General features: G+C 35.1%; 1 long non-coding RNA gene across 1 annotated transcript in view; it reads right to left on the reverse strand.

Annotated features, from left to right (window-relative positions):
- Nucleotides 1-23,414, reverse strand: part of LOC125280956 (uncharacterized) — a 114,597-nt gene that overhangs the window by 277 nt on the left and 90,906 nt on the right. The window lies entirely within an intron of this gene.

Here is a 23,414-nt window from a genome sequence, read left to right on the forward strand (position 1 = left end):
GGTAAAGACTTTGTTAATTAGGCTGCCTTGTATTTTCTGCCTCTTATGAAGTCTTTGACTTATGTCAGGTCTCAGGCAGATACAGTGAGGGAGGAGCTCCGTTTGTCAGTGATCACCACAGATCCATGACATACCTGCTTGTTTGACAGGCTTGGGCATTTCACACAGAGAGTGGCCACCTGTGCTGGGACTTAGGGCACTTTGATGACCTCAATACAGAGAAAGTAACACAATTTTTAAATCCTTAGTTGTTCTCTAACCTGATGGATGTGAATTCAGGGCACTGGACTGACATGCTCTTATAGGAGCTGGTAACATGATTGTCATATGTTCTGGGATGCAAAAGGACATTTTACACACTAGCTTGAGGAAAACTGATAATATGTGAGTATTTCTGAAACCTGAAAACTTCAAGTTTAAGAAACTGTTTGAATAGTCTTAAATTTTTTTATTGATCTATAAGCCATTATATTGTGAAAGTCTTCACTTTTATGCTTTCTATTTTGAATGGTTTTCCTTTGTCTTCATACCCATCCATGACAAATCAAACAATTCTCTAAAGCCCAGGGTATAACATTTTTCTATCATGAAGCATTTCCTACTCACTTCATTTCAGGTGGGCTTTCTCCTTTGAACTCCTTTGAACTCTTAAAGTGATGTTTTTTTCAAAGCATTGTCTATGGAAAGTCTGCATCAGAATCACCAATATTAAGATTAATTCAACTAAATTAAAATTTCAAAGAATCCAGACCACCCTTCAGACCTATTGAATCAAAATTTAATAACCATTATCAAAGTACTTTTTTTTGGCTTATGCTTTAATTGTATATTCTCTGGAGAAATTTCCAATTTTATGTAGTTGCCCTATTCTTGGGACTTGGTTTTTTGTTTTTGTTTTTTGTTATTTCTTCTACTATGTTATTATCTATTTTTGTATCTACTTATTTATTTTTATTTATATATTAATTTGTGTTATTTCTTCCACTAGGGAAGGCCTTTCTGAAATGGTGATGGTTCAAGCTGGGTTTGCTCAAATGACTAAAAGAAGGCCACCAATTCTGGGATGCAGTAAAAAGAGTCCAAATAACATAGGACTTTTTAAACCGAGATAAGGAGTTTGAATTTTATTCCGAGTACAGGGGAAGCCATTGGCTAAGGAGTGACATGATTTCATTTGTGCTTTTAATGGATCCATAAAGCTGCTGTATGGAGCACAGACCGTGATGGGACAAGAGTGCATCAAGGGCAACAGGCAGGAGGCTGACACCAACCTAGGTGAGCAGTAAGGGTGGCTTAGACAGCAAAGAAGTAAAAATGGAGATAAAATCAAATGCACTCAAAGTCTACTTCATAGATAAATTAACAAATTAACAGGGCGTTTCAACTGAGAAATTGGTTGTGGGGTTGAAAAGTACAAAAGTGTAACTAGCTGATACAGTTTGGGCTGCTAAATATGTAAACACGGTACTTCAGCACAGGGCCATAATTGCTGCAACGCTGATGTGTACAAAATTCAATGGACACATACAGGGAGATGTACCTAATATTACCTGACAGAATCAAAGAATGCTATCCAAAGAGATTTAAAGGATGAATATATTCGAGTACCGAGTAAGGAAGAAGAGTTCAACTTTGAAACTGCACGTCACCATTTACTGGTTGAACTTCGGCTCTCAATTCCTTACTTACATGTGCTCATTTCCCTATGTTTCTGATCTTAAGTAATAATACTATCACAATTTAATCTCCGAAGTTATATCCTACATGGCGGTGTCCACATACACGAAATATCTAGAGTAAGTATCATCGATCATTTCTTTCAAAACAAGAAATGGTTAAGGATGGCCACTGTTACATGTTGTATTCAATATTCTCCTGAGGTTTTATCTAATACAGTAAGACAAGAAAAATAAAGAAAAATCCTTGAAGATACAAGGATTGGAAAGAATTCACATTTTATTTTCAGATGAAATTGATTTTTAGAAGTCATTGAAAATCCAAAGTATCTAAACACAACTTTTTAGACAAATTTTTAGACCTGAGAGGAGTTTAGTAACTGGCATATACACCAGCAACAAATAGAAATGTAGTGAGAAGGAAAGCACTTATAATAAGAATAAACATTTAAGGTACTCAAGGGACTAACAAAAATACATGAGACTTGTAGGCAGAAAATTATAAAATTTTTGTGGATGACATTGTAAGACAATATAGTAAATGGAGAGATATCCAAAATTCATGTTAGGTAAACTCAAAGTCACGAAAGATATCGATGTTCCCCAAATTAAGGTACAGATTCACTGTAATTCCAAAAAGTGCTCAAAGAATTTTTCATAAAATTTGACAAACTAAATGAACAATAAGCCAATAATAGCCAGAATATTCCTGAAAAGAAAAATCAATATATTCCTGAAAAGGAAAATCAAGGTGGGAAAATAGAAATGAGTTAATCTGTAAAATGGCAGTTTAGTCCTCAAAGTCTATTATGCAGCCATCTATTACAAAATCTGAATTATAAACTTTACACACATTTATTTGGTAATCCCTATCAATCAAATCTTCTAAATAACAATGAAAATAACTAAATTCACAAACACATGTCTAATGAAAGAATAGACCCCTTTCATAAGGAGTTTAAGAGATTTGTGAGTTCTGACTGCTCTTTTACTAGGTGACTATATGTTTTTATGCACTGTAATAAAAAAAATCATAAACTTTAGGAAGAACACTTCAGTTAGTTTGTTTATTCTGCTTGTTTTCTGAATTTGTTTTTTTTCTAATAAACTTTTTTATTTTGAGATAATTGTATTTCATATCAGTTGTAAGAAAGAATGGTTTCCCCCAGTGATAACATCTTACAACACTGTAATATTATATCACAACCAGGGTATTGACATTGATACAGTCAGGATTCAGAACGTCTCCATCACTACAAGAATCCCTTATTTTACGTTGTGGCCTTTGTATAGTCACAACCCCTTCTTCCCGCAGCATCTGTTCCTTTACCCCAGACAACCACTAATCTCTTGTCTATTTCTATACTTTTATCATCTCAAGAATATCATATAAATGGAATCACATAGTCTATAACCTTTTGTGATTGGCTTTTTTTATTCAGCACAATTCTCTGGAAGATTCCTCCATGTCGTTGCATGTATCAATAATTTATTTCTTTTTATTGCTAAGTAGTATTCCAGGGCATGGATGTACCACAGTTTGTTTCACCATTTATCCATTGAATAACATCTGAGTTGTTTCTATTATTTGTCTATTACAAATAAAGATACTATCAACATTTGTTAACAGATTTTTATGTAAACATAAGCCTTCATTTCTCTGAGGTAAATGCCCAGGAGTGCAACTGTTGGACCATATGGTATTTGCGTGTCTACTTACTTCTGAACTGCATGGTTTTTGATGAAAAATCCTGTCATTCTAATTGTTTTTATCTTAATAGTAATGACATTTCCCTCTCACTTCAAGATTTTTTTTCTTTCTGTTTAATTTTCAGAATTTTAATTATGGTGTTTCTCTGTGTGTATTTCTTTGGGTTTTTCCTGTTTGTGTTTCACTCAACCTCTTGAATCTGTAGATGTATATGTCTTGGCAATTTGGGAAATTTTCAGCCATTACCTCTTCATATCCTTTTCCCATTCTGTTCTCATTTTCCTTTCCTTCCAAGACTCTCATGACCTTGGGGTACCTCGGTGGCTCAGTTGGTCAAGTTTCCCACTCTTGGTTTTGGCTCAGGTCATGACCTCCAGGATCATGAGATCAAGCCCTGAGTCAGTCTCCATGCTGGGCATGGGGTCTGCTTAAGATTCTCTCTTTCCCTTTCCCTCTTTTCCCCTCACCATCTCTTTTTTTTTTTTTTTAAAGATTTTATTTATTTATTTGACAGAGATAGAGACAGCAAGCGAGAGAGGGAACACAAGCAGGGGGAGTGGGAGAGGAAGAAGCAGGCTCATAGCAGAGGAGCCTGATGTGGGGCTCGATCCCATAACGCCGGGATCACGCCCTGAGCCGAAGGCAGACGCTTAACCGCTGTGCCACCCAGGCGCCCCTCCCCTCACCATCTCTTAAAAAAAAAAAAAAAAAGACTTCCATGACATGAATGTTAGACCTACAGGTCCTGAGTTCCTGTTGATTTTTTTTCCAGTCTATTTTCTTTCTGTTGTTCACATCTGGTAACTTCTCTTGTTGTATCTTCCAGCAGTGGAAATAAATGTTTCTGAGTATAATGTGAAAGTAAAACAACAGGATTTCCTGTCAAATTGAACACGGGATGCTAGAGAAAGGCATGAGTTGAGAGCAATGCCAACAATTTTCATCCAAACAACTGCAAGGATAGAAATGGAGAAGGCAACAAGTGGAGTAAGAGTAGATTGTGTGTTTTGTACGCACATATGTATAAGTGACTAGGTAGGTTGGGGATGGGAGATTGGATAGTGTTTAGAGCCATGAGACCAAATGAAGTTGTGAAGACAAATGGACCAAGGACATTTTAACAAAAAGAGGTTAGGGAAATAATACAGAACTTATCAAAGAAAGCTGAGAAGGAATGGCCACTGAATTAGCAGGAAGACTGGGAAAGGGTGGGGTCTTGGAACTGATGAGAAGAAAGTGTTTCAAGGAAAGAGATATAATTCATTGGATTAAATCTTGCCAAGAGGTAAAAAAGAATTGAATATTAGATATTGCAACACCAGGGTATTACTGGTAATGTTGACAAAAGGAGTTTCAATGATGTGGTGGGGCAAAAACTTGGTTGGAGTAGACTTGGAAGAGAATAAGAAAAGAATTTTAGAATTCAAGTATGGGCAAATTTACTCCTGATGTGATCTCTTTATCAGCCACGTTATGTGGCACATAATAATTAATAAGATCTGACCCAAAATCATAAAGAAATAATTAAGCTTTAAAAAATCTTTTCAGTATCTGTGATTGTGTATCCTCTCTCATTCATAGATTTGTCTCTTGTTTTTACCCTGTAGTTCTTTCATAATCTTTTTCAAAGTACCATGTTTTAGACTTATTTATTCCTTCTCTTATTTCGTGATTTTAAATAATTCAGCCTTTATCTTTAATAATTCTACCTTTTAGTTTCTTTTAACACACTTTTTTTTTTTTAAGTAGGCTCCACGCCCACTGTAGAGCCCAACACAGGGCATGAACTCACGACACTGAGATCAAGACCTGAGCTGAGATCAAGAGATCAAGAGTCAGAAGCTTAATCAACTGAACCACCCAGACACCTCTTCTTTTAACACATTTTGTAGTTATTTTTCTCCTTCTTTCTTTTGGCCATGCAACGTTAATAGCAAAGGTATAAATATTTCTATGAGCATAATTTTTCCATTACCATATGTTCTCATATTGTTTTTTCTTTATATCTGGATTTACATTTTCTTTTTATTTACTCTTTGATTTAAATATATTTCTTAATTTCTATGAAGGCAAGACTTGTTTCACGGTTTAATTTTTCATTTCTTTTTTAAAATGATATATCTATAAGTTTATTATTATTTTTTTTTAGTAATCTCTATACCCAGTGTGGGGCTAGAACTCACAACTGTGAGATCATGAGTCACATTCTCTTCCAACTGAGTCAGACAGGCACCCCTGTTTAAATTTAATTTCTAGATTTATCAAATTATGACCAAGGGGTGGCCTGTATAATTTCTATTTTTAAAATACATTGCTGATTTCTTTGTAGATAACAGTATGATTAATACAAATATCAACAGTGAGCATTTTCTCCTTCATATCATGTACTGAATTTTTAGTTTAAGATATTTTTTTAATCCTCAGGAAATTATGCGCGTGTGTAGGGGTGTGTGTGTGTGTGTATGTGTGTGTGCTGCACTCAATTCTCTTTGACTTCTCTTGCTCTATTTTTCATTAAAAAAACAAAACAAAACAAACAAACAAAAAAACCTCATATATTTCTCTGTGTCCCCAAACTGTTCTGTTTCGCTGGACCCGACACTGATTATTTGGACTATTTTTCCTCTCTCTGACTACTGACCCACTTAGGAAGTTTGTTATTTTTCTTTATTGGATTCATGGGGTTTACTTCTAATTTCTAAAGTACGCTAAAAGTCATGATATCACAGAAGGTCTCTACCTCAATAAACTTGTGTCGTAGAAGTTGACAAGCTGTCAGCCCCTGCAGTGGCCCCTGGAAAGGGACCATGGATGAGCATAGCAGGAAAGAGGGAAGAAGCTCATCACTGGTCCTTATTCTGCCTGACAGGACCTCAGCAGAGCCTTCAGGAACCACTCCCAGACCCCAGGTCCCAGAGCCAGAGAGACAAAAGAGCTGGAAGTTATAAGTAAAAGGAAAGGGGGTTTCATTTAGTACCTTTCCCAACAATCACCTGCCCATGGGTGTTGTCTCAGCTTATAGTGTTTTCCAGATCCTACTTCAATACTGAAATACATGGATAACTATTTTTATGAGTCACTTAAGAAAAACTGTGGCCGAGGAGATGTGCTGTAGCAGTAATGACATTTTTAAATAAAAATAATATATTTCCAAGCACAATATTTGATATAAGCTTAACTTTGGAAGTCCAAACTCTGAGCAGTGGCCCAAATGGAATTTAAAGAGGAATTCTGAGATTATATTAATTAATTGCACCATTTGTGAAATTTATTCAGTGTATCATTTTTAGAAAGCTAGTGCAGAAAAGAAGTTGAAATAAGAAATAGAAAAATCTACTATAGTATTTCATAATGCAGTTATTGTATTAGGATAAGACATTTAAAATAGAATATATATTATCTTGTAATAAAACAGGGAATCATGAATCTTTTTAGCCCACAGAGATTCACTAATTATCTCATGGTAAAATTCTGATAAGTTGTTGGAATTAAAATAAGTTACTCATCATTCTTTTATGAAAAGTAAAGTATTCCAAATTTCCTAAACTTCTTTATGATGGCAAGTGGCTGACAGGAGTATGCCTCCTACCAGATATTTCAGGAAAAATATTCGTATGTCCCCCCAAGGTAAAGGTAACACTTTAATAATAAATGAGAAAGTAGCTTGGACGACGGAGAGGGCATCTTTAAAACTTATATTTGGAAACTTTTTCATTATTAAGCAGTATTTTTAGCTCTCCAAAATAAATAAATCTATGTAAGATTTTTTTTTTTTAAAGATTTTATTTATTTATTCGACAGGATAGAGATAGCCAGCGAGAGAGGGAACACAAGCAGGGGGAGTGGCAGAGGAAGAAGCAGGCTCACAGCGGAGGAGCCTGATGTGGGGCTCGATCCCGTAACGCCGGGATCACGCCCTGAGCCGAAGGCAGACGCTTAACCGCTGTGCCACCCAGGCGCCCCAAGATTTTTATTTTATTTTATTTTTTAAAGATTTTATTTATTTATTTGACAGAGAGAGAGAGCACAAGCAGGGGAAGGGGGGTGAGGGAGAAGCAGGCTCCCGACTGAGTAGGGAGCATGATGCGGGACTCGATCCCAGGACTGTGGGATCATGACCTAAGCTGATGGCAGACACTTAATTTACTGAGCTACCCAGGCACCCGTTTGTAAGATTTTTAAACCTGTGCATGCTAAAATCTTGAAAATAAAACTTCCGGTGTATGGAAGAAATTTGTTAAAATTAATGTAACAATTTCTTATTAGTTTGCAAGGAAAACTGGCATCAGGGAAGAAGGAAAAATATTAGTCAAATTTGAAGGAAAATAATTTTGCTTAATTGGGGGGGTTGAAAATTTTTAAGTGAGTATCATAATTTATTAATCACAGCCCAAAACGTCCTCCTGTTTGGCTCATTATATTTCTATAAAGTATCGTTTCAACTATGGCAGTTATAACCCAATGTAAAAAAAAACTACGCTTAGAACCAGATCCTTAATTTGCTGTATTATAAGGGTTAAGCCAGATTTGTAAGGTGTATTTAGTCACACTGATCACATGGCTGTCAGTCCTAGAGTCCCTTTAATCTAAAATAAAATGCTAGTGCCAGAGGGCTTTCAAATTAAGAATAAGAAAAATTTAAATTGTCTTTAAAACTTTATTCTTGCCTTATCTGTTTTTAATTTTTATCCTTGAGTATGCTTTACAATGTCTATATTAGTCTAATAAGTCATAAAGCAATAAATAAATACATATTGGGAGTCTCTATTCAAAATATTGGTGCGTGCATTATTAGTACAGTGTAAAGGACATTGCAATAAAGAGAGCATAGGGCACACAAATACTTGTAGCAAATGAAAGACAAACGGGACACAGTCTAAAGTTTTCTGCCTGCCACACCTAAAGCATGGAAGATAAATGAACAAGACTCCTGGCCTTCTCAAGGGGTTACTTATTCCCTAAAATGCTTTTTACATACTTTTTGTACTAATTAGAATATAACTGCTAGGATTGATTTCCCATTATAACCAAGACAATATTGCTGGCAGAACATAGGGATATTTTGTTGGCCTTCTAACGCTCTTCTCACCCTCCATAGGATTTAGGTATATTTCAGATTAAAACTATTTCAAGCAGGTGTGTTCACAAAAATGTATAGTTCCAAAAATCACAATAACCCCAAATCTTAACCTTCTTTTTGCAATCCTACCTATTCTACCCTTTCCAATCACATGCCAGTATGGGGGGGAAAGGGAAACTATTTCGAGTTTGATATTTTCAATGGGCCATAACTAATTGTCAGGGCAATTCTAGGCCAAATATCAGAAATCCCAAACATGTGTTCTTTATCTTTCGCGGCTCTATTTTTATTTCTGGGAGAAATACATTTGAGTCCCAGGAATGTTTGTTTAGCAGAGATATTCTCTTGCAATTAGCTGAGAATGAAAGGAACAAAGGGAAGTCAATTACAGCTGTCTGGTCATTTGGAACAGCCCAGCATTAACTATCAGTTAATGGGAGAGGCTAGTAACTTTTCCTTCCTCAGACCTTCTTATAATTAATATGGTTATTAATATTATACCTTACAGACAGAAATCAATAAATCACTGACAAGAGAGGCACTGCCTAAGATGCGTGTGAGATTGAGTTCTTCTCTAGCTCAAAAACATCCAAAGCAACATTTGCAGACAGTGCACATATATTCTGCACACACACACACACACACACACACACACACACACAGAACTAGTTCAATGTGTTCACAACTATAGTCAGGAAAGATAATTTTTTAAAACAGATAAATCCGTCCTTTTAAGAAATGTCTGCAGCCTCCACAGAAGATACTGCTGTAGGGTATGTAAGGAGGCATTATCTTTTCCAGAGCTATGCATCCCCCTATGCACCATCTCCTCTTAGCCAGTTGCCTGAGTGTGGAACATCTGTGTTTATTTTGCATGACGAAGTTGTTCCTTGGCTTTGCCAAAATGAGCTTTGATGTGGGACTCTGGGGTTGTGGATTTTCCATAGGGTAGTGATAAAGCTCAAGTGACAGGACATTGTTTTTGTATATAATGCATATTAGATGAAGTCATCCATATTTAATGACAAGTGTGCTATATTTTTAATCTTTATAGCTTTAATGTGTGTAAGAGGTTTTAATAATTGGTGCTGGGATGATGGTAACTTCCCAGAAATGCTCAGCACAACTGCTATGGTTCTCAGCCCACAGTTTGCACAGGTTGTAAATTATAAAACTTGATTAGTGAAAGACTTGGCAATATCTCTTGACTTTTGAAGATGCCAATCTGTAGCATCATGGGTACAAAATATTTCCATTCACACTTTTAATATTCACCTAAATAGCCTACATGAAAATCCCCAGAAGAAAAATGATGAGCTATTCAGGGAAATGAAATTGTTCTCCTAAAGAATTTCTTAAATTTCTAATCCTATTGGCAGAGATATTTAAAATTCTACATGCAAAACTAAGCACGTTCACTTCAGTAATTATCCGTTTAGGATTATAATACTTCTGCTTATGACAGCAGAGTTTTAAATATTATAGATATAAATTCCGTAATGTTTTTTAAAAAAGACTTTGTGAAGAAAACATACATTCACAATGACTAATGGGTTGCAATTAAAAATTTCAGGAGTCTAACAATTTCAATCACTTTCATTTTCATCAGTATCAATTTTTTCTTGCTTGAACTTTTTTTGTCCTGCTTTTGTCTAAATTTTCTGCTCCTTAGTCCAGCGATCAGTCCACTAATGCTCAAAGACAAAATCAGTCAACCAATAAGCATTGCTGAATCTTTACTTCAAGGCAATAAGGAATATCACTGGAGACCCCAGACCCTATCCTCCACCAAATAGCAAAGCAACTATCACCCATTCCCATCCTCATAGCCATCACAGCAGAAGACTGGGGATTTACTTTCTGCTGAACCAAAGGGACCCTGGACAGAGTACCACCCAGCTCAACAGAGGGTAGAGAGGCTATAGTGAAAATATAGAATTATGTGAAAGTTCACATATGAAAAATGAGACTCCCCCACCCCTATAGCCCAATGTCTCAAAGAAACCCAAATTGCCAAAATAATCTAGAGAAAGAAAAGCAAACATAGAGCCCTCACATGTCATGCTTTCAAAACATGTTATGAAGTAATAGCAATCAAAACAAGATGGTAGTGACATGACGACTGACAAATAAACCAGTGGAACAGAAAGAGGGTCCTGAAATAAACCCTTGTCTATATGGCCAAATGATCTTTGATGAGGATGTCAAGGCTATACCATGTGTAAAGCGTAGTTTCTTCAACAAATGGTATTGAGAAAATTGGATACCTACATGCAAAAGAATAAATTTGGACCCTTACTTCACACCATATACAAAAATTAATTCAAAATGGACTGAAGCTCTAAATGTAATATCTGAAACTATGAAACCCCTAGAACAAAACATAGAGCAAAATTTCATGACAGCGGATTTGGCATTATCTTGGATATGATATCAAAAGCACAGTCAACAAAAGTAAACATAGACAAATAGATCGCAACAAATTTAAAAACTTCTGCACAGGAAAGGAAACAATCAACAGAATTAAAAAACGACTTATGGAATGAGAGAAAATATTTTCAAACCATATATCTGGTAAGAGATTAATATCCAGAATACATGCACCCTTATGTTTATTGCAGCATTATTTATAATAGCTAAGATATGGAAGCAACCTAAGTGTTCATTGATAGATGAATGGAAAAAGAAGATTTAGCGTATAGATTGATAGATTTAGCATATAGATAGATAGATATACATGATATGATATGATATATATATATGATAGATTAATGGAAAAAGATTTTATATATATACACATATATATATGTATGTGTATATATATACATATATATATGTATATATATATACACACTTCATGTGTATAGTGGATATATAATGGGAAATTACTTTGCCATATAAAAGAATAAAATCTTGCCATTTGTGACAACATGTACCCAGAGATTATGGTAAGTGAATTAAGTCAGAGAAAAGGACAAATACCATACGATTTCACTTATATGTCAAATTTGAGAAACAAAACAAACAAAAAACTCCCCAAAAAAACAAGCAAACAGTCTTAAATTGAGAGAACAGACTGGTAGTTGCCAGAGGGGAGATGGGTAGAGGGATGGGCAAAATAAGTAAAGGGGATTAAGAAGCAAACTTCTAGTTACAAAATAAAAGAGTTATGGAGATGAGAAGTATAGCATAGGAAATAGTCAATAATATTGTAATAACTTTGTATAATAACAGATGGTGACTATGCTTATTGTGATGAGCCCTGAGTAGTATATAGAATTGTCAAATTACTATGTTGTACACCCGAAACTAATATAACATTGTGTGTCAACTACACTTTAATAGTAAAAAAGTATATTCAGCATATATAAAGGACTCCTACAACTCAAGACCAACAAAAACAAATAATTTAAAAATGGGCAAAGGACCTGAATAGACATTTGTCCCAAAAAGGTACACAAATGACCAACAAGCATAAGGAAAGATGCTCAACATCACTAATCGTCAGGGAAATGCCAATTTAAACCAAAATGAGCTATCACCTCACACATGTTAGGATGCCCACTATCAGCGAAACAATACAAACACAAGTGTGAGTGAGGGTGTGAAGGAACTGGAACTCTTATGCACTGTTGATGGGAATGTGAAATATTATAGCTAATATGGAAAATAATATGAAAATTACTCAGAAATTAAAAATAGAATTACCATATGATCCACCAATCACAGTTCTGTATAGGTATCCAAAAGAACTAGAAACCAAATTTCAAACAGATATTTGCACACCCATGTCCACTGTAACATTATTCAAAATAATTAAGAGGTGAAAGCAATGCAAATGTCCATTGATAGATGAATGGAAAAAGAAAATGTGGCATATACATATAGTGGGATATTATTCAGCCCTAAAAAAGAAGGGAATCCTATCATATACTACAACACGGATGAACCTTGAGGACATTATGCTAAATGAAATAAGCCAGGTACAAAAAAGACAAGTACTGCATGATTCCTCTTGTACCAGGTATCTAAAGGAGTTAAACTCTTAGAAATAGAAAGTATAACGGTGGCTGCTGGGGCCTTGGAGGAGGACAAAGAGAGCTATTGTTCAAGACGTATAGAGTTTCAGTACTGCAAGATGAAACACTCTGTACATACGTTGCACTGCAATGTGCCTTAGTTAACACTACTGTACTATACACTTAAAAATGGTTATGATGATAAATTTTATGTTGTTCTTTTTTTCCACAATAAAAAAATCAAGACAAGAAAAAGCACAGGATGATAAGTTTGAGCAAATATCCAGAAATTAAAATAAAATCCTACAATATAAAATATAGGAGCTATTAGAGAAGTAGAAAAACTGGCCTAGAAATCCAACATCTGAATAATAGACTTTCTGAAAGAAAAAAGAAAAAAACGGGGAAAACAAAACCAGATATTTATATTTAAAACTCCATAAAATATCCCCAAACTGAAGAGCATAAGTGTCTAAATTGAAAGTGTGCCAAAAGTACCTAGCACAGTACATAAAATAGACACGCACTAAGGAATGTTATCATGAAATTTTAGATGAACGAGAACAAAAATATCTTAGAAGCATTCAAACGTATGTGTGTATATGCACACACAACATTCTGTTTGGATAATGGCACAGATGCCTCCTTGCATGCACACTCACAAACACACACACACTCACTCATAAAAGGATCTGGACTCAAAAGTACATTAAACTTCCCAACAGAAACATGGGAAGCTGAAAGAAAATAAAGCCATAGTTAAAAATTCTGAGGGAAAAAATGATTCTAACCTACAATTTTACATCCACTTACAATGTCAGTCGAAGAAAAATAAAGACATTATTCAAGCACAAAATTTCTCAAAAAATTAAGCTGCTATGCATATTTTCTTAGCCACTGGAGGGTGTGTTCCATACTAAGTAAAAAGAAGATACAGGATGCAGGAAACTGAAAATCTTAATCTAATACAGGATATAATGAAGAGGATTCCCAGAGTTATGGCACTAAATCCCGGGATGACAACTGTATATCAAGCTTAGAGAGAAAACATTATTATTAGAACAGGAAGTTGATGGAGCGCTAACAATACATTTGAACATTTTTCAAAGAGATTTGAATTTCTGGTATAGAGTTAGGGAGGAACTGGAGATCGCTGTACCTAAGGTTCAACAAATGGCAGTAATAAGGTAAATACCAACGCCAGGAAAAACAAATTTTACAAAAAAACCTTCTTTACGAGAAAGAGAATGTAAGTAATTATATATCATATGAATCATCTATAAGTAATATTATATCTCCATAATAACCAAGCAATAACTTGAACACTGACTTAACCAAAAATTTTGACAAAATTACAAGGAGGAAAGAAAAAAATAACCTCTCATCTTGAGAATTAAGTGGTCAATACATAATATCTAAAATGGAAATTAAAAAATAATGGAATAAGAATATAGAATAAAATAGAATAGAATAACTAAAATAACTTTGAAGAAGCTAAAAAGGACTGTAGGGCCTACCCTACATGATTTAAGACTTATTATAAAGCTATAATAACTATGTGTGCTGTAGACATAAAAGTTTTAAAAATCGATTAATGGATCAAAAAAGAGTTCCAGAAAGATAGATAGATAGATAGATAGATAGATAGATAGATAGATATGACTATATATATGACTATATATATATATGACTATATATATATGACTACATATATGACTATATATATCAATTGATTTTTAACAAAGGTGCCAAAGTAATTTCATGGAAAAGGTAGCTTTTCAAACAAATGGTACTTGATCTTTTGAATATCAGTTCAAAAGAACAATTCTTGACCTACACACAAAAATTAACTTGAAATGAATCACAGCTCTTTTTTCAAGATTTTATTCATTTATTTCAGAAAGAGAAAGAGAATGTGTGTGTGGGAGTGGGAGATGAGGCAGAGGGACAGAGTCTCAAGCTGACTCCATGCTGAGTGGAGTCTGACATACGGCTGGAACCCCCAACCCTGACATCATGATCTGAGCTGCTTAACTGACTGAGCCACCCTGGTGCCCCTGAATCATGGTTCCAAATGAAAATCTAAATCCATAAAACTTCTAAATGAAAGCAGAGTAGAGAAACTTTATACCCTTCAGGTAGGCAAAGATTTCTTAGAAAATAAAAAGCACTCATGATATGATTAAAATTGATAAATTGGACTTCAACAAAATTAATAACTTCTGCTTTTCAAAAGATGTAATTAAGAAAATAATGAAGCAAATAACACTTTAGGAGAAAATATTTGCAGTAAATATGTCTGAAAAATACATACAAAAACTACATTCATGATTCCTACAACTCAAAAATAAGAGGAAAAAAATGCCAGTGGAATATGGGCAAGGACTTCAAGAGATATTTTCCAAAAGAAAATATATGAATGTCCAATAAACTAATGAATGGATGCTCAAAATCATTACCCTTCAGAAAGATGTCAAACCGTAATGAGCTATAACTACAGATCCAAGAGAATAGCTAAAATAAAAATACTGACAAAAATAAATGTCAATGCAGCTACATGCAAAAGAATGGAACTTGACCACTCTCTCACACCATACACAAAGATAAACTCCAAATGGATGAAAGACCTCGATGTGAGACAGGAATCCATCAAAATCATAGAGGAGAACACAGGTTGTAACCTCTTCAATATCGGCCACAGCAACTTCCTTCATGACACATCTCCAAAGGCAAGGGAAACAAAAGAGAAAATGAACTTTGGGGACTTCATCAGGATAAAAAGTTTCTGCACAGCAAAGGAAACAGTCATCAAAATAAAGAGGTAACCCACAGAATGGGAGAAGATATTTGCAAATGAAACTACAGATAAAAGGCTGGTATCCAAGATCTATAAAGAACTTCTCAAACTCAATACACGAGAAACAAATAATCAAATCAAAAAACCGGCAGAAGATATGAACAGACACTTTTCCAATGAAGATGTACAAATGGCTAACAGACACGTGAAAAAATGTTCAAAATCATTAGCCATCAGGGAAATTCAAATCAGAAACACATTGAGATACCACCTTACACTGGTTAGAATGGCAAAAATTGGCAAGGCAAGAAACAGCAAATGTTGGAAAGGATGTGGAGAAAGGGGAACCCTCTTACACTGTTGTGGAAATGCAAGTTGGTACAGCCATTTTGGAAAACAGTGTGGAGGTCCCTCAAAAAGTTAAAAATAGAGCTATCCTCTGACCCAGCAATTGCACTACTGGGTATTTACCCCAAAGATACAGGCATAGTGAAGAGAAGGGCCATATGCACCCCAATGTTCATAGCAGCATTGTCCACAATAGCTAAACTGTGGACGGAGCCGAGATGCCCTTCAACAGACGAATGGATAAAGAAGATGTGGTCCATATATATGATGGAATATTACTCAGCTATCAAAAATAATGATTACCCAACATTTGCAGCAACATGGATAGGTCTGGAGGAGATTGTGCTAAGTGAAATAAGTCAAGCAGAGAAAGACAACTATCATATGGTTTCAGTCATTTGTGGAACATAAGGAATAGCAGGGAGATCGGTAGGAGAATGAAGGGAAGAATGAAGGGGGGTAAGCAGAAGGGGGAATGAACCATGAGAGACTATGGATTCTGGGAAACAAACTGAGGGCTTCAGAGGGGAGGGTGGTAGGCGATTGGGCTAGGCCGGCGATGGGTATTAAGGAGGGCACATACTGCATGGTGCACTGGGTGTTATATGCAAACAATGAATCATGGAACATTACATCAAAAACTAAGGATATACTGTATGGTAACTAACATAACATAATAAAAAATTATTATAAAATAAATAAATAAAATAATTAATTAATAAAACATAAAATAGGAAAAAAACAAAACAAAACAAAAAACATAAAAGTCCTTTTAAAATTATCATTAGGGGTCAGACTTGGAATTCCAATCATTTGTAAATCCTCCCTTGATTATTAACCAACTGTGTAAACTTGAGAAAGTCACTTAACCTCTAAAAGTTGTGACTTCATTTGTACAACTCAGTCATTATTATGCACCTTACAGGATTTTTTTGTGAGGTTTAATTTAAGCATCATATGTAAAAACAACTCAAATGGTGTGTAACCTAGAATAAATAAGGATGACTTATAGTTGAATAAAAAAAAAAACTAATGAGGGGCGCCTGGGTGGCACAGCGGTTAAGTGTCTGCCTTCGGCTCAGGGCGTGATCCCGGCGTTATGGGATCAAGCCCCACATCAGGCTCTTCCGCTATGAGCCTGCTTCTTCCTCTCCCACTCCCCCTGCTTGTGTTCCCTCTCTCGCTGGCTGTCTCTATCTCTGTCGAATAAATAAATAAAATCTTTAAAAAAAAAAAAAACTAATGATGTACTGTATGGTGAATAATATAACATAATAAAAAATAAAATAAAATAAATAAATGTCAGTGGGAAAGTGGAACTGGAAGTCTCATACAACATTAGTGAAAATGTGAATGGTACAATTTGGGGAAATGTTTTAGTGGTTTCTTATCAAGTTAAACATACAGCAACCTCTTTCTACTACAAAGAAATAAAGACGTATGTTCACACAAAGACCTGTGCACAAATATTCATGGTAAATTTAGTCTCAGTGGCCAAACATTAGAAATAACTTGAATATCCATCAAAATAAAATTAATTTTAAAAATTGTGGCCCATCTATACAATGGAGTACGGCTAAGTGCTGATACATGTAAAAACATGGATGCATTCAAGATTATTTGCTGAGCCAAAAGCAGCCAGACACATAAAGAATATACTATACATGATGTTCTAGTGAAATAAAACTAATTTATGTAAATTTATGTTGATAAAAATTATATCAGTGCCTTGGGTCAGGGTGGGTGGAAGGATTGACTGAAAAGGAACACCTAGGGAACTTTCTAGCATGATGAAAATGTCTATCTCTTGATTAGAGTGATTACATGGATGAACACATTTATCTAAACTCATCTTGTGATCTATTAGAGCTCAGTAAATTTGATTTACAAAAATTCACAGTATAACCTTTGATGTTTAGACATGTTGGGGTAAATGAGCAAAGGACACAGGTAAAAGATTAAGTGTATTGCATCTGGTGTGTGGGATTTCAAAAATAGAGTGGCTGATTGCTTTTTAATTTTTTTATAGTTTTATGTCTCATTAAACTATTTGAATGTTTAAATTAGGTACATATGTCACTTTCAGTAAGTAAGAAAGGAAAGAAAGAAACAAAACAAAACAAAGTCCAAGTTTCTTTCTTTTTTTTTTTTTAAAGATTTTATTTATTTATTCGACAGAGATAGAGACAGCCAGCGAGAGAGGGAACACAAGTAGGGGGAGTGGGAGAAGAAGAAGCAGGCTCATAGCAGAGGAGCCTGATGTGGGGCTCGATCCCATAACGCCGGGATCACGCCCTGAGCCGAAGGCAGATGCTCAACCGCTGTGCCACCCAGGTACCCCCAAAGTCCAAGTTTCTAATTCACATAAGTTTGTGTGCTGACTCTACCTTTGCAGCTAAACTCCTTGATCTTGGGAAAGTGGTTTCAAGTCTCTAAGCCTCAGTTATTCGCATCATTGGGAATTAAAAATAACAGCTGCCTTATAAATTTGTTTTGAAAGCTGAAACCTGTACTTTTGTGGAGAAGCACTTAAGTGCCATGGTTGGCAAATAATAAGTATAAATTCTAGCCATTGGTGTCTTTAGCGGTCTCTATCCTTCCATTTGCATACATTACAAATCCCTCATCGTTGCAGTAGTCCTTCCCATTTCTTCCTCCTTCCTCTTTAGGTCTTTCTTTATCTCTACCACGGGATATTTTGGCTTTTCAGACAAATCCAAAAAGTGGCCACATACCTAGACCATCAGTGTCAGAAACAAGGTACCAAATGTATCTAACTACCGATCTTGCTTTTTTAAAACATTGTTTAAAAACTAAGAAACAAACTGAGGGCTTCAGAGGGGAGGGGGTGGGGGATTGGGATAGACCGGTGATGGGTAGTAAGGAGGGCACGTATTGCATGGTGCGCTGGGTGTTATACGCAACTAATGAATCATGGAACATTGCATCAAAAACTGGGGATGTACTGTATGGCAACTAATATAACAAAATAAAAATTATTTAAAAACAACTAAGCTACAAATTTGTTAAATTTGATAGAATTGGTAAAATTTTTATCATATGAAAATCATTTCCACTGGTGAGGCTTTCCGTTAGTAAGACTGAACAGCTATTCCCTGAATATCTAGAAATTAGAGTTTGCTTTCTATGTGAAATAATTCATCTGGATTTCATCTAGATTTCAGTACAAGGAGAAAAACGATAAACCGAAGCTTTTCAGTGGGGATGATAGCTATTTTATTCCAAAATACGGTTGATATAAACAATCCAAGATCCCCCTAAAATTTGGGATAATCTATAGGTTCTGTAACAATTGTCTTTAGATTTTAAAATGACCTTATTTATCTGCTGTTTCTAATAACTTTATGTAACTTCCTTTCCTTGGTATAACACAACGACTAGCTGTTTTAAAGTGTTAACTAATAAAGGTGATAGCAAGCATCTTTATTTTCTGACATGTGTGGTGTTTAGCCAAATTAAAAGCAGCATGGTAAATAGAATGTATAAACAATTTTCCACTGTATTCTCATCACAGTTTTGAGCAACTTTATCATCAAATCATCCCCTAGGATTACTGAGAGAAGGCAAAAAATTGATCGGTTTTATTCATACCTCATTCTCTCTGAATACGTTCATAAAGCAAAACAACCAAGAGAATGGAAGTGAAATAAAGGGACAGAATTTTTACAGATGACGTCAACAGACCCTACATAGCCAACATATGTTGCATGATACAATAGAAATATAATTCACAGAAAAATTAAAAATATTTCTCCTCACTAATACAGAACTTCTAATGAACAAATAATGAGAGATTTTTCTGCATAAAACTAGCAAGCATTAAAAAAAATTGTAGCACAATGCTGACAAGGGTACAAAGTTGCATTTGTCACATAATACCATTGAATAATCGTTGTTGTATTCTTTTCTGAAATCACTTTAGAAATGTGCATTTGAGAATGATTTTATGTAGCGCAGCCAGAGTGGGTAGTGGGTAGACCAAACTGTCAAGTCAGGAAATGCTATCTCTGTTCTAGTCCTTGAACCTCTGTCTTGAAGAAACTTCCTCTTCTGAATCTCAAAAAAATTGTTCACTTCCTTCATGATTTTACTAACTCTGTGTTCCATTCTACCTTTCAACTTAAGGAATCCATTTGGAATTAAGCAGTTTTTAAATATTTAATACTTTAGAGTGAACTTATAACCAATAATATTAGTTTAAATGAGATTTCATTTTCATGTGCTAAAATGATATAGGAAGTGTTAATATTTGGGAATAATAGGAATGAGGTTAATATTTGGGGACAAGGAGACAATATTCATCCTATTCTTAGAGTGAAATCTAAGTGTAGAGAGAGAATTTTTCAATGAAGCGTTCTTTCCGTGTGGATATAAGTGTGTTAGTGTGTTCCAGTTGGTCAAGAGTCAAGTATAAAATAAAATAAGTCTCTGCCACCCTCTATTCCTTTTGAAACTATTAAATATCAAAGTCTTAGGTTTCAGAGAAGCATTTTCCTTGGCAAGGTTTTCAAACTGTACTTCTAGGATAACAATAAAGACAACAAACTCTTATTAGGTATTTTGTGGAGAGAAGATGTGATTGAAGTTTGGGAAAAGATAGTCAATAAAATTTTTTAAAAAATAAATAATAAATAAAATAAATTTTATTATATTGCACAAGACATAAGAGAGTCTTTTATATACTAATCCCATTATGAAGTTTTCAGATACATAAAATAAAGTTTTTCTGAAAAAGATTATATCATAGGATTCTTTGTTTAAGAAAAAAATATTCTGTTGAAGGCAGCTCAAGTGTTCTTCTTCCCAAAAGTCTTTACAGATGGGCTCATCCAGACCATGATAGCTTCTTGAATTTTCAGAACAGTGATTTTAAGGGTGACTGCTGTAACCTTTTCTTTCTCCTCCTATCATTTTCCAAAGGAATAAATTAGTGAAATAACTTCAAAGACCACCACTGAATGGTAGGGAACTCCTGACTAGAAAGGAAACAAAATTCTACCTTTTAGAACTTCCCTGTTACTCCATTTGACAAGTTAGATACTTTTTTTTTTTTTTCCAATCTATCTCTCAGGGATTCCTTTCTCACCAGAAACTTGGAAAGGCACCGGTAATGATTTGTGAATGGAAAGAGATCTGAAAGGAAATGAGTTGAGACATGCTTTAAAAATTCATTCCCAGGATACCTTTTAAGACACACGAACTTCCTGATAACTGTTTGGGATTCAACACAGAGGGCTTCTGACAACGGATAGAACATTAGAAACATAATTAAGATTTTAAACTTTGAGTAGGTTGCATTGTCCAATTATTTCCCCTGGCATTTCAAACTCACACACCATTGAACAAGCACAATTTCAGATGTTCAAAACAAATACGTGAGGGTGAATGAAGCAGAGGAGACGGGAATTTTTTTACTCAGAGGTAAACCAAAGAGCTGTCTGTGAACCCATGAGATTTAAATAGGATAAAAATTTAAAATGTCAAGTGTGTATGCCTCAGAACACAAATGAAATAATGAAACTGGAGTGCCCATGGAGGTTCCTACTATCAAATGAGATATCAATAAAAAGTAAAAGAATGAAATGAAAGAAAGTTTTTTTAAATGAACATTATTGAACGTGCAAGAAAAGTGAAGCAACTTTTCTTTCCTCATTTGGAAATTCCACTTACTATACTGAGAACTGCTGTCAGAGGGCATACTTAGTGGCTACACTACCATTGCTGAATCCCTAGTTCCTGGCACATTGCCCGGAATAAACTAAGTTCTCAATTTACCTTAAGGTGTAAATTAACCAACCATGAGGTGTGGTATGAAAGGGGAGGCAGGAATCATTGAATCTCTAAACATGGACCGAAGGCTATCATTGAGGCAACCATGTAACAAATTATAATAATATGTTTGCTGAAATTGATTGGAGGAAAAAGTCTCAGAGCAAATTAGCAAAACTTGGGAAACGGAAAAAAGAGGGAGGGAATGAAAAGTCTGTAAGTGTGCTAATTTATTCATATTTCACAACTGGTATTCATTAGATACTGCCTCATTTCTAATGATGATAGATTAAGAAATATAAGTTTTATCATTATTATATATTTATAAAAGTAGCCGCTACTAGAATTAAAGACAGTGCTATACCTTTTCCTAATTATTCAAAATAACTAAGCATAAATAATAAATCAGGGTAAAAAACTGTTACACAAAAGAGTAAAATAGGACAGCAAAGCTAAATGAAAATGTTATTACAATGATAAATGTCATAAACTCATAAGTTAAATGGAAGGGACTCCTGGGTTTGATTCAAATAAATATAATAAAATCTCATTGTAACTAAATACTACAGACTTACTTAAAAGAAGTTGACTCACAGGGGCACCTGGGTGGCTCAGCCAGTTAAGCATCCAAATCTTGATTTTGGCTCAGGTCATGATCTCAGAGTCATCAGATTGAGCCCCTTCTCAGGCTCCCCACTCAGCAGGGAGTCAGCTTGAAATTCGAGATTCTCTCTCTGCCTCTCCCTCTGTCCCTCCTCTTCCACACACACACTCTCTTTCTCTCTCTCTCAAATAAATGAATAAATCTTAAGAAAATAAAGAAGCTGACTCACAATATGTCATGGTAATGAAATGATTAATGCTATAAAAGAAAATGCCCCAAAAAAGAAAGCAAGGGTTGCAATATAAATACCTAAAAAGACGACTTCATGTAAATGTGACAAAGTCCTTTTTCGATACTTAGGAGTATGATGCACAATTAAAATATCAGAAAATTGTATGCAACATGTTGCTCATTATTTAAAGTACTTAAGACATAAGTACAAATTAACAGAAGCACTCCTTCTAATCTCCACTTCTCCCCCTTTGATAATATTTAGATGATCTAAATAATATTAACTGTTAATGCTGAAGAAACAAGTCTATAGCTTTCAACATATTATCAAAATGTCCTAAAAGCTTAAAAATTATTATTCTCAGAAGTCTACTTTGTTCTATGAGAGAGTAGTAATCTATGCTTTCGCACATATCCTATTACAAAACTGTGCTATATATGGGTAACTGTTTTTAGGTAGGAAACAACAGGCTGTACAAGACTATGATCCCTGAAAAAAGGGAAACTCATAGAGTGAGCCCCATCTTCACTCTGTTCTCTGCATATGGCTAATTTCCCCTCCATTGTGTAGGACTCTGGAGCCCATGGTCTGACAAGATGAGGAGGCGAAAACCACACTTTGGGACTGTTGAATTATTAGATTTGGTAGAGGAGAGCAACTATAGAAAGGTAGTTCCACAGGGTAAGAACAGAGGACCCCAAAGTCTGGATGTGACTTCTCACAGCTCTTGGTCAAGAGTTGGACCTGACATGTACACAGCAAGACTGCACAAGGTTTACCAGAAAGTTGCCTTAATGGGGTTGGGAATAGAACGGGGATACTGAAGTCAAGCAATGATGGAAGATTCTGGAGTCCCAGCTTAGCCAGAGTGGAGAGACTTTGTTAAAACCCCCAAGTATCTAGCTAAGATGCTAGAAAAGCCAGAATTTAGGATTAAGTGCCAAACTCACTCAGAAAAAGGATTACTTCAGACCTACCATAACAAATCCTAAAGTCTTGATGTGATTTGCAAGGAAGACAACATTTGAAGCCTGAGCCCTGTCAAGTTGTGTTTGGTTAATCCTTTGGAATTCTGATAACTCATCTTGAAAAAAATTTAACAAATTTTAACTATACAAATAACTACATTAAATATGAATGAAATAAGTATTTCATTT

Source organism: Ursus arctos, unplaced genomic scaffold, assembly GCF_023065955.2.
Source record: "Ursus arctos isolate Adak ecotype North America unplaced genomic scaffold, UrsArc2.0 scaffold_9, whole genome shotgun sequence".
In the NCBI taxonomy this organism is placed as follows: domain Eukaryota; kingdom Metazoa; phylum Chordata; class Mammalia; order Carnivora; family Ursidae; genus Ursus; species Ursus arctos.